The sequence below is a fragment of the Mauremys reevesii genome, linkage group 10 (genome assembly GCF_016161935.1).
Source record: "Mauremys reevesii isolate NIE-2019 linkage group 10, ASM1616193v1, whole genome shotgun sequence".
Classification (NCBI taxonomy): Eukaryota; Metazoa; Chordata; order Testudines; family Geoemydidae; genus Mauremys; species Mauremys reevesii.
In genome coordinates, this window is record NC_052632.1 from 38,876,995 (window position 1) to 38,890,675 (window position 13,681).

A 13,681-nucleotide genomic window follows, 5' to 3' on the forward strand; every position below is an offset into this window, starting at 1 on the left:
TGGCATTGGTGAGACCAACACTGAATGCTGTTCTGATGTCCACATTTTTAAAAGGATGTTAAAATATAGTCCAGGGTGCAGCAGAGAGCAACAGACATGATATGAAGACTGGAGAAAATATCTTACAAGGAGAGACTTATGGAGCTCAATCTATTTAGCTTTTCAAAATGAAGATCAAGAGGTGACTTGATCATGATGTACAAGGACCTTTTCACCAGGTCTTAAAGGGCTCTTTCATTTATAGAGAAAGGCAAAACAGAACCCAGGACTTGATGTTAAAGCCAGACATGTTCAAATTACTAATAAGACATACATATTTAATAGTGGTGCTGATTATTATTGGTTGTATTCCTGGAGCACCTAGGAGACCTAGTCATGGACTATTGGAACAAACTACCAAAGAACAATGGATTCTTCATCTCTTGAGGTCTTCGGATCAAGACTGGAAGCCTTTCTGGAAGAGATGCTTTAGTCAAACACAAATGATGGGGCTCACTGCATGTGTGTGGGGAGTTCTCTGGCCTGTGTTAAACAGGCGCACTGATGAAACAATCTAATGGCCCCTTCTGGCCTTAAACATCGATGATTCTAGTAAACTTGGCTAACAATCATCTCAGCAAGAGCGCTGCAAGGTTCCATCAACGGGTCACCTGCTCTGTCTCTCATCACTGCCACTGAAATTCTAGGATCTTATGCGGTGCCTACCACTGTGGTGTCTGGGCATGGTCCGGCTCATTGTCCCACAGCATAATGAATGATTGCCCAGCTGAGCAGCGCTGAGTACTTTATATATATTAAGCTTCATCCAGCCCCTGTTAAGTAGATAGAAGGATGGTCTAGTGGCTAGCATACTGAGCTCAGGAGTCCTGAGTTCAGTTCCTAGTTGAGACCCTCTAATCTCTGTGGGCCTCCCCATCCATAAAATATGGATTGTGCTTCTTTATCTTATGGGGGTGTTGGGAGGATAAAATCCATTAACAACTACAAGGTGCTCAGATGTTACAATAGTTAGGGCCATATAAGAGCCTAGAGAGAGAAGCAAGTTCTGTTATCTGCTGCTTATCCTTTTGAAACATCTGGCATTGGCCACTGTTGGAAGACAGGATCCTGGACTAGATGAACCATTGGTCTAACCCAGTATGGCCATTCTTGTGTATAGTTTGGGAAACTGAGGCAGAGGGAGGTTACGGTCCCTTGGGCCCATGGCAGAGGTCAGAGTAGGAGACAGCTGACATCTTCACAGTCCTGTGCTCTGGTTGCTAGCTGCAATTCCTCAGTCAGAAGACAAGGCCGTTTCCATCTCTGGCATGCCTTTGGCATTAGTCAGAGAAAGATTACCGAACACGATGCCAGACTACGCCCAAGCTGTTTGTTTGTTTGCTCCTATTTTAATTGTGGTGTGTCTAATTAGGGTCTGAATCAAGGAGGGAGGTATGTGTTTGTGATTGTGGTTTCCTTGAGATTTACTCCAGGATATTGTCTTTTTGTGTGCTGTTCTGGCTATATGTTTTTTAATGATATAGGAGCCTCAATAGCTAATAGGTGTATTAGTCCCTTGGAGTCTAGCACAGTGGTTCTCTGGACAAAATTTTTGGTGGCCTCAGAATGCTGCCACCAACTCTTGCTGGTGGCTGCTCTCACACTTTTTCCTAAAATACTTATTTAGCTTTAGGAAAACCAAATAAATATGCATATATACACATCCAAATTATTGTAATTTATTTATTGCTAGCTAGTAAATCTGTTGTGAAAAGTGATATTAACAAATATACAAGTATCCTTTTTCACAGCAGACTTACTCAGCACTAGCGAGCCTGGGGCTAAATTAAGTCCTGGATGGAGGGTCGGGAGAGACAGTGAGGGCAGGGGAGACGGGGTTTAGGGGTTGGAGGAGGTAGCGGGGGGCTGGAGCCTGAAGCCTCGCAGCTGGAGGATGGGGCCCAGGGACGGCGCCTGAAGCCATGTGGCTGGAGCCTGGGGCCATTGTTCAGCCAGAGCCCAGGGGTGGAGCCCGAAGGCCCATGTCCAGAGCCTGCTGCCTCGCCACCCCTGAGAACAGAGGGAACTCATTAGCTGCCTTCTCCTACATGTAAGGGGATTGTTACTAAAACTCAGTGGGGTGTTTTGGTTGGCTAGCTCCCAGTGCCAAAAGAAAGGGGTAGGGTCAATGGAAAATCAGGACCCTGAGACTGACAGTCTCCAGGAACAATGGGGAGAGGCCAATGCTCCAGGTCAGCCTGATTGACAGGTCAGGCAGGCTAATCAGGGAGTTAGCAGACCCAGGGGGGAGGGAGGGGTCCTGTCCTCCGTGTGAGCTGGAATTGCCTGGGTCAGACAGAGTGGGGCTGAGCTAAGGAGAATGCAGGGGCCTGAGCTGAGCTGGGGAACAGAGCCGTGCCAGATCCAGAGGGGCCAGAAAAGCAGCCCAGGAAGCAGGTCAGTGCTGGGAGCAGAGCTGCAGCAACCAGAGCCAGAGGGGCCAGAGAAGCAGCCCAGGGGGCTGGAGGCAGAGAAGCAGCAGTGCTGAGCCAGAATGGAGCTGGAGCTGAGGCAGAGGGGAGCTGGGGCTGGAGCAGGCCGGACGGAGCTGGGTGCGGTGAGCAGCTGGAAACACGAGGGGCACCTTGGGCAGTGGGCCCAGCACAGGGAGACACCCTCAGCCAAGAGGCCCTGTAGGCCAGACTTGGAGAGGGATCGTAAGCCCAATGGGGTGGGGGCGATGCTGGGAAGAAGGGTCCTGCCACCTAGAGCCTGAGAGCTTGTGGCCACCGCCAGAGCAAGTGTCCTACCTGCAGCATCCCTGGAGCACAGCTGGGGCCTGAGAAGGAGGCCTGGGACTGGTGAGGAACAGGCTGTGAACTGCCCTGACATTCCAGCCAGGGCTGGTTGTGGTGTCCCTGTGCCACAGAGCAGGGTGACGGGTTTTCCTTTCACTTTTCCCATTCTTTCCTAATTTTTTTTAATTGATTGCTGTTTAATACATTGTATTTGCTTTGAACTGTTTGTAATGATCAGTGGGTCAGAGAAGCATCCAGTGCAGAGAGAGCACCCTGGAGTGGGGACACCTTAGCCCCTGTCCTAAGTGACCACAACAAGGTTGGGGGTCGAGCCCCCCAGGAATCCTGGGCCCAGCCTTGTTGGGGTTACAAGGACTCTGCCACACAGGAGAGTGGAAGGGGAGCCCCCGAGGTCAGGCAGGCCTCTGGGTAAAGGAAGTGGGAGTGAAGACTCAGATCCTTTCGCTAGCTCATTTCACTGGGGTAGTGTATAAGCCAGGAAAGTTCCCCACAACAGTGAGACCATTCCCCCGCTTACATACAGCGTTGTGCCCCAGGTGACTCCAGAGCGGGGCAGGGCCCAACCCCTGCTGCTGGCCCCAGCAACCAACACTAAGGCACTGCATCCAGGAGCAACAGCGAGGGGGACGGGCCGCTATTTTGCCCTCCCCCACCCCATCACAGCCCAGGAGGCTGTGGCTGCAAGAAAAGCCCCTGGTGGCCTCATGCGGCCACGGTGGCTGCATTTGAGAAACACTGGTCTAGCATGTGTGTGTCTTGGTTTGCCACTCCTCATTCATCCGTCTGTCTCCTGTTGTCTATCATATCTGTCATCACCTGTCTATCAAACCTTTATCTGTCTGTCATTAATCCATCCATCTGCCGTGCATCATCTCTCTGTTGTCATCCATCTGTCTGTCCTTGGTCTGGGTTTCTGGTGTCATCTGTCCATCAATCAGTCTGAGCTAGAGTACTTTTGATCATTCATCCGGATGGCAGGCTGTGTCTGAAGGGTCAATACCAGCTACATGAATAATACTAAGACATTTGAAAAATCACCCTCCGCCCATGGAGTCGAAGAGACCATAAACAATCATTGACATGACAGTGCATGAGAGGAAGAGAAAGACGTGAAAAGAGAAGCAGCATCCGCAATTATCCACGAACACCCTTTATTAACTTCTTGAGCCACAGACAAAAGGAGTGTTTCTAATAAGATCCTAGACAAAATGTAAAACAGTTTGACTAGAAAAACCAGCTCGCTCCTGGCCTAACAAAAGAAACAAAGCCCAGGTTGCTTTAACCAGATTGCTTACACATTCTCCCCTCACCCTAGGTTGTTTGTGAGTTTTGTTTATTTTAGGGAGGAATTTATGTTAATAACCCTGCAGAACACGTTAGTTCTGCCATCTTGGCTAAACACCAGTGTGTGTGATTAGATTTTGCCTACCTAAAATTCCTGCCATTTCAGTTGGCTACAGTACTGTTTATGGCCTGGCCTAAACTTTTGTGCTGCTGGTCAGCTGCCATATCTCACTCCAAAGGTGCCTGCATTTCAATGGCGGGCAAAGTGATTCCTCAACATTAGCATTCGTCTGTTATGTATACGGAGGCTGCTCTCGGTTGTGCTAGGGGCCGAACTGGGCCCAGAATTACAGGCAGTGGTGGAAAGGTGGCCAACAACCGCTTGCGCTCCTTGCCCCCACACACAAGTCAGGTCCTGCACCAAGCACAGATCATCTGCATCTCAAGACAGCCTAGTATAAGCTCCATGGCTCAGATCCCCAAAGGTATTAAGGCACCTAACTCCTGTGTGACTCAATGGGCGTTAGGCACCTAAATACCTTTGGTGTATCCGGGCCCATCTGGTAATATAAAAATTGAGAATTAACAGCCAGATTCTGGTCTCCCCTCACTGTTGTAAATCTGGATTAAAGTCCCAGTTTAAATACAGCCCTGTTTGTCCAAACAGCTAGGGCTAGCTTCTGATCTCAGTTACACTGGTGTAAATCCACAGTAACTCGTATTGATTTCAGTAGAGTCCTTGATGCTAGTGTAAATGACAGCAGAATCTGTCCCTAGCTGGCTAGACAAGGAGGCTGAATAGAGGCTGGAATAACTAAGGTGGCCTTTTGACAGTGCTCATTCACCTCCTTTTGCCAGTGCCGGCTGTGTTGCTGCTATGTTCTGCTCTAGCGCCTCCCCCAGGCCACCTGCCCTCTGGCCTCAGGTCTTCTGTGGCTCAGCCCTCCAGCCAAGTCGCCTAATTTCAGACCCTTCCTGGGAATCATGAACAAGTGCAAACAAAACTGCATAATTCTTCTGCCCCCTTGGGCTACTGAAGTCTTCTCTGCTTACAAACCCTATCTCTGGGCTCTCTCCCACAGGAGCCTGCTCTGCTCACTGTGAGTCTCCCTCTGTGGGAGATTCCCACTTTATTTTCAGTTTCTCCCTAGATCTTGCCCCCTCTTTTCCAGGGCCTACCTGACCCTGTGGCCTTCCTTAGTCTGCCTGCCCCAGGCCCACGCGAGGCCAGGAACTCCCCGGCCTACCTCCTCTCTAAGATCTTCTCTCCATCCCTGAGTTCCCTCAGTCTACTTACAAGGCCAGGAGGCAATTAGTTAATCAGCTATCCCCCAGGTGCGGCATGTGACTAATTGGGGATCTATCCCTCACCTTGCAGGTGTTGCGGAATAAGCCCCATCCCAGGCTCCTTGGTGCTGAACATTCCCCTTGTGTCAGTATCTGTGTCACTTACAGGAATGGCCAGTAGACATTCCTTCCTTCCTGTCTCAACACACACTAGTTGATCTCCTATAAAGTGAGCATTTGCTGTGTGGAGGGATTGCTGGGCTGGACTGTTCTGAACTCTCAGGTATAAACTCTGTGACCCTGACCCGTGACATAAATCCCTGGGACCACAGAGGCTGTTATTTCCTCTGCGGGGAAGACATGGAAGTGACTTATTCCGCTAGGAGCCTGCACATCATTTCCCGCAGGGGATCCAGGTCGTGGCTCAGGATCTCATTGCTCACTGAAACCCTGGTGTATTTCCCAGTGGTTTGGTGAAATTCACAGATAAGGTCTCAGACTTTGGAGCTAGATCCAGCCTCCATGAGGACAGGCCTTTCACACCTCATATTTCACAGCTCCAGTTATAAAGAAGACATGCTGCATGGGTGACCAGCCATTTATATATTCCAGATACACACCTGGCCATCTTTTGCCTGATGTGGAGAACTGGAACCTTGCCAGCTTCCTGGACAGACAGTATTGTGATCTCACTTTATAAGGGCAAGGGACCGCGCAGTGAATGTAAGAGCTACAGGCCAATCACCTGGTTGTCCGTGGCAGGGAAGATGTTTGTGCATGTTCTGCTGGTGCGTTTGGAGCCCCTGCTACATTGGAAACATCACCCCCATCAGTCAGATTTTATGAGGAACACGACCACATTAGATGCCATTTTGGCCCTCTGCTTGTTGTTGGAGATACGCTGCGAGTTCAAGAAGCCCCTGCACATGGTGTCAGTTGATTTTAAGACTGCGTTTGATTTAGTTGACTAAGTCGCTTTATGGAAGGCCTTAAGGGGCGTACATGTCCCAATCACTCTTCTGGACTTGATTAGTGAGCTGCACAGAACCACTGCCCATGGACATCTTGAGAATGGGAGGTTGGCATCTTTTAAATCAGTATCTGGGGTCAGGCAGGGCTGTGTCTTGGTCCCTGAGCTCTTTTGTCAGGTGGTGGATTTCGTAATGCAGCATTCTGTCAGGTCAGTAGGCATTTAGATTAGTGATCTCTTGCTCTCAGACCTAGTCTACGTTGATGACATTGTTCTCCTAGTACAGAGCCCAGATAGGTTTCACGAGGCACTCCAGCAAATGGAGGAGGAGTTGGCCAAGGTCGGTCATGGTAACAGACAAAGCTGCAAAACCTAGGATCAGGTCCACCAGTGACTTCAATCTTTGAATAATGAAACTGTCAAAGCCTTTTTCAGCTTTTACTATTTGGGTTCTATACTCACCACTTCCTCAAACTCTCACCCAGAGGTTCTTCACCGGATTGGCATCACAGTGTCTGCCATGGGTTGTTTACAACAAATATGGAACTAACATCATCTCAGTACAACAACCATGTTCAGGATCTATTCGAGCTATATCCTCCCTGTACTGCTGTATGGCAGGCTGTGAAACATGGACACTATGCCGCTCAGACCAGGCAAAGCCGGAGGCTTTCCACACAAAAAGCCAACGTTGTATCTTGGGCATAAAGTGGAATTACTTCATTAGTAACGCAGATGTTTACAGTCGCTCTGGTCTACAGACTATTGGGGCCATTGTCCGCAGATGGCATCTTAAATTTCAAACATGTCGCTAGAATGCCGCAAGGCAATCCAGCAAACGCCATTCTCCGAGTGGTTTGTAACAGCCGAGATAAAATTCCACCATTCGAGAGGTGGAGGCGCCCAGAAGCAGATCAAGTCTGTTCCGACATTGGACTCTTGGCCCATCAAGCCCTTGCAGCTGCACAGGAATGGACAGAATGACTAACGATCGTTATGGCCAACTGTTGGACTAACTGTTGAAGAAGAACACACACACACACACACACACACACACAATTAGAAACATGCATGATCAACCATTTATATATCCCAGATACGCACACACACACGTAATAAAAAACACTGGTGATAAACCCCCTTATACATCCCAGGTACACATGCACACATGTGCAGCACACATCATCAGAAACACGAGTGGTCATTTATATATCCCAGCTATACCTCCCCCTCCACCCCACACGCGGTCGGAAACACTGGAAAAAGGAAACATTAGTTAGACTGTAAGGCCCAGCTGCTCAATGTATTTCACTTCAGTGGAAGATAGGAACCTAAATACCTCTCCGGATCTGGGCCTAAGCACTTTTGGGCCATCTCTTCATGATATGTGTGTACAGCACTTAGCATGGTGGGGTCCTGATCCCGCCTTGGGGCCCTAGGTGCTAGCGCAATGCAACTAATAAACAGCTATAATACTTGAGCATCCCACAGGGCAGTCTGGCTCTGCTGAGGACTAGAGATTCTGATTGAAAAGAGGAGCGTTGGAAAGATGGGGTTGTCCGATGGTTTGGGTATGTGCCTGCAATTTGGGAGACATGGGGTCAAGTTCCTCCTGTACCCCAGACTGACTGTGGGCAAGTCTCTTAGGGTGTATCTACTCTAGAGCTGGGAGGTGCAATTTCCAGGTTGGGTAGGCATAGCCACACTGGCTCTGATCAAGCTAGTGCACTTAAAAAGGGCAACCCAGGTGGTCATACGTGCAACTTTCCCACATACAATCCTGCCTAAGATCCTAGGTGTGTATGTGAGTGACTAGCCTGTGCCATGGCTATGCTGCTATTTTTTGTGCACTACCTTAATCAAGATTCATGCTTATACATCTGCCTGATCTGGAAATTACACCTCCAGCTGCTGTATGGATGTACCCTTAGGCCCTGATTGCAACGGTATTTAGGCACCTAACTCCCCGTGAAATCAGAGTTAGGTGCCTAAGTACCTTTAAAGATCTGGGTTTTAGCTTGTGAGGTGCTCAGCTACTGTAGTGATGGGGGCAGAGTTGTGGTTGATGAACTCATTCCAGGGATGCATTCTCACAGGGCACCGAGCAGGATCTCCTGTTCTCATGGAGTCACAGCACCTTTCATTTTTACTGACCATTAATTTGCCTTTGCCATGGCGAGGGGAAAATTCCACAAAGCTCCATTTCCTTCTGATCGCTTTAGCCTCCTAGGAGTTCAGATGTCTTTCTGCCAGCCCCGGAACAAACAATATCCCTCCTCAGCTGTGATAAGGGTTTAATTCTCTTCCATTCGCCTTTCACTTTATTTCATGTTGCTGCCTCTTCATGTACATAGCAAAGCCCATGCGGAAGGAAAGCTGTCTGATAACTGTGGCAGTCTTTCTGCTGGGAGAGGTCCTTTCTCCTCTGCTACCATGTGCTGCTCCTTCCCAAAAGGATCACAAAGGCAAGCAGAAATATCAGGAGGACAAAACCCTAGAACTTCCTGGTATATATCCTGGTCTCTTGTAATAGTATTTTACTGTACAAACCCATGGTCCTCCAGGACGTCATGGTTGTCACTTATGGTCATGTCATGGCCTCTTCGGTTGTCTGTGTCAGAAGGATAGAATTCAGATCCTCCTGCTTCCAAAGCACAGGCTCCTAAAATCTGATTATCTAAAGGAGCATCTCCATTAGTGGTTAGCGGTACTGAGCTTTGACACACAGTTGAGCAGTGCTGACTCTATGTAGTAGAGACCAGTGAAACAACTGCTTGTACGTGCACACCCTCCGCACATCCTAGCATATATCACATTGGTAGATGTGCAGGTGAACGAGCCCCTGATGGTGTGGCTGATGTGATTAGGTCCTATGATGGTGTGATGGTGTCCCTTGAATAGATATGTGGACAGAGTTGGCACCAGGGTTTGTTGCAAGGATAGGTTCCTAGGTTAGTGTGTTTGTTGTGTGGTGTGTGGTTGCTGGTGAGTATTTGCTTCAGATTGGGGGGCTGTCTGTAAGCAAGGACTGGCCCTGTCTGCCAAGGTCTGTGAGAGTGAGGGATCATCCTTCAGGATCGGTTGTAGATCCTTGATGATGCGCTGGAAAGGTTTTAGTTGGGGGCTGTAGGTGACGGCTAGTGGCATTCTGTTACTTTCTTTGTTGGGCTTGTCCTGTAGTAGGTGACTTCTGGGTACTCTTCTGGCTCTGTCCATCTGTTTCTTCACTTCACCAGGTGGGTACTGTAGTGTTAAGAACACTTGATAGAGATCCTGTAGGTGTTTACCTCTGTCTGAGGGATCGGAGCAAATGCGGTTGTATCTTAGAGCTTGGCTGTAGACAATGGATTGTGTGATGTGGTCTGGATGAAAGCTGGAGGCATGTAGGTAAGTATAGCGGTCAGTAGGTTTCCGGTATAGGGTGGTGTTTATGTGACCATTGCTTATTAGCACTGTAGTGTCCAGGAAGTGGATCTCTTGTGTGGACTGGTCCAGGCTGAGGTTGATGATGGGATGGAAATTGTTGAACTCCTGGTGGAACTCCTCAAGGGCTTCTTTTCCGTGGGTCCAAATGATGAAGATGTCATCAATGTAGCGCAAGTAGAGTAGGGGCGTTAGGGGACGAGAGCTGAGGAAGCATTGTCTTAAGTCAGCCATAAAAATGTTGGCATACTGTGGGGCCATGCGGGTACCCATAGCGGTGTCACTGACTTGAAGGTATACATCGTCCCCAAATGTGAAATAGTTGTGGGAAAACTCTAGAGGTGGAAGCAAACTTTGGCTTCGCCTGGAAACTGGCTTACAGTTTTGTAAAGTGCTTTGAGATTTCTGAATGAAAGGAACCACGTATAAATATTAACCTTTACAAACGGTCATAATGCTGGACCTTGTGCTGGGAAATTATGCATGACACCTGTAGTGACACTAGGAGGCGCTCTAGTGCAGCAGCGAGGTAGTGAGACTGTAAGTGTGTCACAAAGAATATTGGTGGTAGCTAAACTTTAACTGCAATTCCTGTATAAATGGATCTTAGTTAGCTCTTTGGGGCAGAGCACAAGTCCATTTGTACTGTTCTAGCCCGGGCGCTGTAAAAATAACAGTCATTCTTTCCCTGATTATATGGTAGGATCCAAGCACCAATATATCTTTAGTCTTCAAAGACCAGTGCTGCGAATGACATGTTGTGTTTTAAAATGCCTCCTCATTAGGGGAAGCTATCAGCATTAAACCCAAAACAGAATTCAACTCCCAGCTCCGCTCTGGCAGCAAGACCCTATAAGGCTGAACTTGTTGTGATCCTCAGCACTCAACACAACAACATCCTGGCTGGCACCTGTATTTTGTTGTTGTGAGCTGCTGGAGGCAAGAAACAACCCAGAATCCCATTGTTCCCTCATACTGCTCAACCTTTCTCTCCTCCCTGTGTCAGCTGCTACTCACATCCCTCTCATTTTCGGCCTGATCCAAAACTCACTGAAGTCATTGAAAAGACTCCCATTAACATCAAGGGGTTTGGGATCAGCCGCTCTCCCATCTCGAGCGCCGTTTCTGGCCCTGATTCAACAAAGCACTTAAGCACCTGCTTAACTCTGAGCCTGCGTTGAAAGTCCCACTGAAGCATGTGCTTATGAGCTTTGCTGAATAGGGGCCTTGCTACTCCGCCTTGTATACCATAGATGTGAGCGTGGAACGAACTCCCTGCTTGCGGCATCTGGGCCTCTGACCCCATCTCTTTAATAACTCTCACATGCTTGCTGAGCCGCAAGACAGAAGGCTGTGCTAACTCAGGCTGTGGTCACAAATAATCAATTAAAGACCCGATCATCCAAAGCTCCTGTAAACCTAATGGGGATTTTGCCTGAGTGAGGAGCATAGGATAACACCCTAACTCTCTGCTTAGACTATATGCATGCAGTTCAGGAACAGAATCACTCAGCCGGGCCTTCCACTCCTACAGCCAGAGCTTAAACTCTCACAGGAGTGAGGAATATAAAACAAAGGTGAGGCACCTCTACTGTGTACAGAGATCCAGATTAGTGACCAGGGATTTATTACCCAGAATAGGCATCATCGCCTCTCAGAAATCATAGTGCAAATCAGATTTTCAGAGGCATAGAGGGGAACGAGTCCATTTGTCTATGAAAATCTCCCCTCCCCCATCCCCCAGCACGTTTTATTGCTGTAAGTTCAAGGGAACCCATCGCCCAGCCTTGCTGCTCAAAGGAATCCTAAAATCTGAACAGTAAAGCTTGGATTTTACCCCCAGATATAAAATGTAATTACAAAACACGTGAAGATCATTTTTCTCACGAGGGTTGGCCTGTTTCCCTTCTGCTCTCTGTGTGTTTACAAGTTATTTTTCTTCGGCTGTATGAATTACATTTTCTTTGCTGTCCTTTGATTGCCAGCTCTGCAACAGATTGACCTTTGGGGGTAGGGGGAAATAGGGTGACCAGATGACCCGATATTATCAGGACCTGCTTTGTTTTCTATACACAACTATTACCCAAATCTTCCCCCCCCTCTGCCCCCCAGGAAAAAACCTGGTCTGATATTGACACTTGCTATCTGATCTCCCTAGGGGAAAACCTTCTTTATTAGACGGGAAAGGTAACTAGCAATAAGTGTAGGCCCTAGTTTGTGCTTTTTGATTGTTTTGTATAGTAACCATTTGTCTCCACCATTTCCTCTTGTTTCTAGTAGAATCTCTATTTCCTACTTAAATCAGCCATCTTTCGTTATACAGGAGCAGTGATTTAAGGTAGAACTGGTAAACCGGGGGACATTGCTCTTTTGGGGGCAGAGGATCTGGGATTTCTGTGAGGCTGGATATCAGAGGGGGATGATTCAGAGGGCCTCGGGGACGGGCGCACCTCTTGTTAACTGTAAGGCAAAGACGGGGCTGGTGGAGAGTGCTCGAATGGCTGAAAGGCTGCTGAGGTTAGGGAGCTAACGCCCACATACCACACTCATGATCCAAGAACCGTCACACAGGGAAATGTATGAAAACAGCTGCCTAGAAATAAGAGGAACTGTCTGGAGGAAGCATTTTGACAGTGACTGGCTGGAGGGCTGGGCTGAAGTTCAAGCTATTTATAAAACGATTGTCTCTCTTCCATATGCTTCAGAATAAACTCAGAAATTAAAATGGATTTAATGAAGATTTTTTTGCTGTTATACCAAGTGCAACTGACTTGAATAGGCCCTGAAACAAGACCCCTTGGGAGCAGGAGCGGCTCTGTGTTTTTTGCTGTCCCAAGCACGGCAGTCAGGTGGCCTTCGGTGGCGCGCCTGTGTGCAGTCCGCTGGTCAGGATTCAGCGGCATTTCTGCAGGTGATCTGCCGATCCCGCGCCTTTGGTGTACCGAATTGCTGCCGAAGCTGCGGGACCGGCGGACCTCCCTCAGGCAACCGGCTGCACTGGTGCCTGGAGCCGCCCTTGCTTGGGAGAGTTTGGAACTAAATTCTGTGGTCCAGAGCCACATTCTTAATGCCAGGATAAAAACACTTGGATATCAAATGCATGGATGCAGCTAATGCAAAGTATAGATTCAGTTTGTAATAAAAATAAACACAGAGAGAATCCGAGCTCATCATTGACTAAAAATTGCCGGAGTTATATGTTTCAAGAATGCTGAGGGTTGGTGCAGAGTTAACCGATTAGATAGCATATGTAAATAAATACCTTCCAACGGGTAGTTCAGGGGACCATAATGGTATCTTCTGGACTGCTAACTCAATCTCCCTTTTAGAATATTAGTTTACATGAAATGCCATTTTTTTTAAGAAAATGCTTTGTTCTGTTAATTGAATTAACCATGATTTACCCATTGCACCAATAAGTCACAATGCTGACCAATGTCTTCATATTTTTATTAATATAATTTATATAATGCTAATCACATTCAGATAGTCCTGACTTTTGCAATGTTCTAAAAATAATACACTAATAGTATAAACACACAGCACAAAACCAGAACTAAGATTGTTCAGGACATAAACTATAAAGGAAATAATAATACATCAAGCTTTCAAGGGTATAATGTATCTTTTGTGTGTACAACCCAAATTTTAGGCGCAAAACATTTTTTAGTCTCATATCATCATCAACAGCTGCTGGGGCTAAAAAGGGAGTGACGTGTATATATACCATGCTGCTGATTTATAAATGATGGACCTGACTTTCATGTACTTTCACACAGCCTTGATAATGTAAAGGGGCCTTAAAGTGGGCATGAATTACATTTACACTCACTTTAAGGCTCACACTGCCAAAGCAGTAAATTAAAATTGGGCCCAATGTGCAGAGGGATCAATGAACCCAGTACAAAAATGCCACCAT

The 13,681-nt window shown here is 47.6% G+C and overlaps 1 protein-coding gene across 1 annotated transcript in view; it reads left to right on the forward strand.

The window, feature by feature from the left end:
- Positions 1 to 2,421: 2,421 nt before the first annotated feature.
- Positions 2,422 to 13,681, forward strand: part of SEMA7A (semaphorin 7A (John Milton Hagen blood group)) — a 58,359-nt gene continuing 47,099 nt past the window's right edge. Inside the window, exon 1 of the mRNA XM_039491989.1 lies at positions 2,422 to 2,436. The gene's annotated coding sequence lies outside the window, so the exon portion shown is untranslated. The remainder of the gene's footprint in view (positions 2,437 to 13,681) is intronic.